This window comes from Argentina silus (assembly GCF_951799395.1).
Source record: "Argentina silus genome assembly, chromosome: 14".
Lineage (NCBI taxonomy): Eukaryota > Metazoa > Chordata > Actinopteri > Argentiniformes > Argentinidae > Argentina > Argentina silus.
In genome coordinates this window covers 15,596,293-15,601,292 of record NC_139668.1, presented here as the reverse complement: position 1 = coordinate 15,601,292, position 5,000 = coordinate 15,596,293, and positions in this window count along the sequence as shown.

Here is a 5,000-nt window from a genome sequence, read left to right as displayed (position 1 = left end):
CCTCTCGTATTGACACACAGACAAAAACACACACAAGTACACACAGCTCTCTCTACTCCCACCTCTGCATCTGCAAGCTGCCTATAGGCCCACCCCTCTCAACCTCCTCCCTCCAACTGCACCTCACCCTCCTTACCCCTCCCCTCTCACCCCAAGCCACACGGGACCAATTATCTCATTTGCTATGCTCAGTCGCCCTCCCCCAACCCCCGCCCCCCAGCCCCTCCCGCTTGCCCCAATCTTTTACTTCTGACAGAGAGAGTGGAAGAGGGGTAAAAGAGAAAGAGAGAGAGGGAGGGAGAGAGAGAAAGAGAGAGAGGGAGAGAGAGGAAACAAACAGATTCTGCTGACACTGTCATCTGCCCAGTCATCAGCTCATTAGCCCACAAGACCCCCAGAGCTCAGCTTTCAGCATGTGTGAGTGTGTGTGTGTGTGTGTGTGTGTGTGTGTGTGTGTGTGTGTGTGTGTGTGTGTGTGTGTGTGTGTGTGCGTGTGTGTGCGTGTGTGTGCGTGTGTGTGTGCCCCCACATCAAATCTTTGTGTTTGTGTTTACTCACAGTATTTGTGCTGGCCAATGTTCTTACTGTAAGTGATTCGGTCTGCAGCCCAAGACCATGAGCAATATAACTTTAGCAAACCCCTCAGGAGCAATTTGGATTCCTCTTCCTTTTCACATTCGCAACGCAATACCAATGAATCTAAAGGAGAGCTAGAATACTGTACAGTACTGTACGGTATTCTGGGTACACTACACTATATGCTAGCTATGACAAAACGATGACCATCGAGAAGGATGGCGATGACAGAGAAGCATTGAAATGCGATGCCTTTCTCCACAGTGTCACCGTCCAGGCAGGCTAAGTTAAGACAGATCCCCCCCCACAAGCCACAGCTATCCTAACCCCTGACCTCAGCCACTCACAGCTCTTGTTCAGTGGTTAGGACATTAGCCAATGTCAGAGGTCATTCCCCTGGACACCTGGGCCTACATCTCATTCCAGAGAGACATTCCCTCCTCTCCTCTTGTCCTTGTTCACGCGCCCTAACCGATCTGTTAGGACACGGAGAGGAGAAAGCAATATGGCGTACACTAGAATTACGGCAGTACTCGGTAGACACGCCTACCCTGCCATCTCAGTTCTGTTAGTCGGTGTGACTTGGGCGACTATTCGGTAAATCAGTAATTAAAGACGGTACTCCAACCTAAGGGATGGTCTGGCTAGCTTACATCAGCTAGTGCGAGGCAAAAACATCCAAAATGTGTTCACAATGTGAGACATCTGGGGGACATAACGTGCCATGAAATGGTTCAAGTCATCGGAATGGCACCTTGCTCAATACTCCACTACTGATGGGAACGGTATAATTAAGGGGGCCCGTTTCCCAGTTTGATGATGATAACGCTTCATGTTCTGACATACAGTGTGTCAACCGTGTAGGAGGAAAACATTTCCCGCCTCTCTCCTGTCTAAGTCCATTAGTGTGGATGAAGGCCACGTCCCAACAATGTTCCCTTTCTACCCTACTCTGACTTTCCTCCTTTCCCACCAACTTTTATATGAGCGGTACTCCTCCATCTTCTCTTCTTCCTCCTGTCTTTATGATCATCCTATCCCTCTTCCTGCCATCTTTCCCTCTATCCTTTTTATTCCTCCCTTGTTTCTTCATCCCTTCCATCTTTTCTCTGTTTTCCCTTTGTGACTGGTTGTTTATGTGAATGTATCCTACAGAGCAGCATAGTGTAGGACAGAGGACAGAGTGGAATAGCCTAGGCAGCTCCCAAACATCAGTACAGTACATGGAGGGTGTGTCTCAACACTCGGAAGTGGTTTCCTCCCTTCATCTCACCTCCTTCATTTCCTTCAATGGTGTAGAACTGAAGAACTGGACAGGTAAAAAAAAACAAAGTCCAGGTTGACGTCCCATTATTTTAAGCCATCCCACGTGGAGCAGATCCATGCAGAATGATGAGAGGAGGGAACTTTATGAGGCAACTTAAGACTATTGAGATGCATTCTTGGCCTCACTACTGGCTACTGTACCAAAGATCACCACCCCCCCCCCCCCCCCCCGCCCTAACATAACAGACAGTCACAGACACAGAGAGGGGAGGTACTTCTCAACATGTGTTTGTGAGATGAGAGGGCCAGGTGGGGATGACTCAGAGTGTGTGTGTGTGTGTGTGTGTGTGTGTGTGTGTGTGTGTGTGTGTGTGTGCGTCTGTGTGTCTCTGTGTCTGTGTCTGTGTCTGTGTCTGTGTCTGTGTCTGTGTCTGTGTGTGTGTGTGTGTGTGTGTGTGTGTGTGTGTGTCTGTGTCTGTGTGTGTGTGTGTGTGTGTGTGTGTGTGTGTGTGTGTGTGTGTGTGTGTCTGTGTCTGTGTGTGTGTGTGTGTGTGTGTGTGTGTGTGTGTGTGTGTGTGTGTGTGTGTGTGTGTGTGTGTGTGTGTGTGTGTGTCTGCGTCTCTGCGTATGTGTTTCCAGTGTCTAGGAGGCGGCCGTTTACTGGAAGATTGTCCCTCCTGCTGCTGAGTAATGAAAGTCTGAGACTGAACCCTTCACATTTCACTGTGAACAACACACACACACACACACACACACACACACATACACACTTGGTCCATTGGTTTTGCTGGTACGCACACACACCATCACACACATATACTTAGAAACAGCCATTCACATCTCACTGTGAGTGACACACACGAATACACTCTCATGCTGAGGTGGAACACACACACACCCACACACACACATACATACACACACACACACACACAGACACACACACACATGCACACACACTGTTACCCAGCTCACCGTGAAGTTAGTGTGACTCTAGGAGAACAAAAGCCTTCTTCTGTGCTCCTTGGATGGCAGGCCTGTTAAACGATGCCTCATCACTCTGACATCTGTTTGTCTGAGCGACAGGATGGCTAAACGATGGCTCACCCATGACATCATCAGGACAGGACGCTGAAATGGAAACCGTTACTGAACGGCTGTTAGACTCTGTCGAGTGGTGCATTAGAGAGCAAGCAAGGGCATCTTTGAGTCTTTTGAGTCGTTTGTTTTGTTCATTATTGTGGGTAGGGCTTTTTGTACCACTTCAGCGTGTGTGTCCAGAATCAGCGGCTGAACACACACACCCTGACACCGTTGACAAACACTTACCTTGGTCTGAGGGAAGTCCTGGGATCAAAGAAATTGGGAGCCCTTTCTTAAACTGACAAAAGAGAAGGCCTCTCACTCTCCCTTTCTCTCTTACTCTCTCTCTCCCTCTCTCTCTCTCTCTCTCTCTCTCTCTCTCTCCTAGACTATAGCAGCTCACCTGCTGACATATGACACCAACTGTTTGAACCCATGCCAAGCTGGTGACAGTTGAGCGTGTGGCGGTGGTTAAGATCTCTCTTTTACGCACACACACACACACACACACACACACACACATACACAAAGATATACACAAACCCAGTCTTTAGATCACAGAGCTGCCTTTTTGTGTGTGAGGTGGTGTGAGTGTGGGTGTGAGTGTGTGTGTGTGTGTGTGTGTGTGTGTGTGTGTGTGTGTGTGTGTGAGTGTGTGAGTGTGTGTCTGTGTCACACTGTCTGCCAGTAAGTGATCTGACCCCCTGTGCTGTTACAGACAGAGTTATTTAACATGAATGAACACACACACACACACACACACACACACACACACACACACACACACACACACACACACACACGCCCATGCACAAACACACACACACACCCACCCACTTGAATGTCTGGGATCATTTACAAGCCTGCTGGTTTTGCTGTTCCTCAGTCACTACCCTGCCAAAATCAGTGGGAACTCTTCCGAGTGTGTGTGTGTGTGTGTGTGTGTGTGTGTGTGTGTGTGTGTGTGGGTGTATGTGTGTGGGTGTGTGTGTATGTGTGTGTGTGTGTGTGTGTGTGTGTGTGTGTGTGTGTATGTGTGTGTGTGTGTGTGTGTGTGTGTGTGTGTGTGTGTGTGTGTGTGTGTGTGTGTGTGTGTACGTGTGTGTGTACGTGTGTGTGTGTGTACGTGTGTGTGTTTGCCTCAATGAAAATTCAGTACTGGTCAGTCTCCTACAGTGAAGTATGCAGTGTTACGCCTTTCCAATAAGATGACCTTATCACCGGTTTTACGCCAGGGCATTCATGCGTCTGCTGAGGGGAGTGTGTCTACACATCCAATCGTCTGTAAGGACGTACCTCTGCCGCCTGCAATCAACCAATCAGGTCAATATGTGTCTATAAGGAGCTATAGGGTGCTCTCTGCACTGTTAAAACATTTGGGAGGCGCACTGCGTCGTCGTACGGAGCGTGATCTGTCCTCCGCATGCCTCTGGAGGCTCCGCCATCGCTTCATACCCTCCATACCGAGCCTCTCCGACTCAGTGCCGTATCAAGCTTTCAACTTTTAATGAAATATGAAGCTGACACCAGCTATGACCAACATTTATGACCACCCTTATCCTTTTAGAGACGATTCCGAAGCCATAATGACCCGTAGGGTTCTATTTTCAGCCGGCTCAAAATGGATGCAGGTCTTAAACGCAGGCGTAGTGGCAGTTTGCGTCGGCGGAAACAGGTGGAATGACCACGGTGCTGGACGGCAGTCTCTCCTGCGCTCAGGTGGGCAGAGTAGCGGGAAAGAGGTACGTTCACGACAATGAGCAGGTCAGGTGCCCTCAGTTGCAAAATGATGGCCTTGAAAATAGCGCTAATATTTCGGACACACCCCCTGTCGTCACCACCACCACCATCTTCTCGCGTTCGCGCTGAGACTGTTTTTTTACGCTGTTAAAATATAGGCCCCTAGTGTGATGCAGAGTTCATCTCTGGAGCATAACCAGAGGACCCTATTATCAGGTTAAATACATTCTCTTTGCCCCTCCCTAAGGAATACCAGTCATATTCCCTCAGACCAGACCTGGGATACGCCTTGACCTGTCCAGCAGGTCAGCCAACCACAAACACTGGTTTTCCCC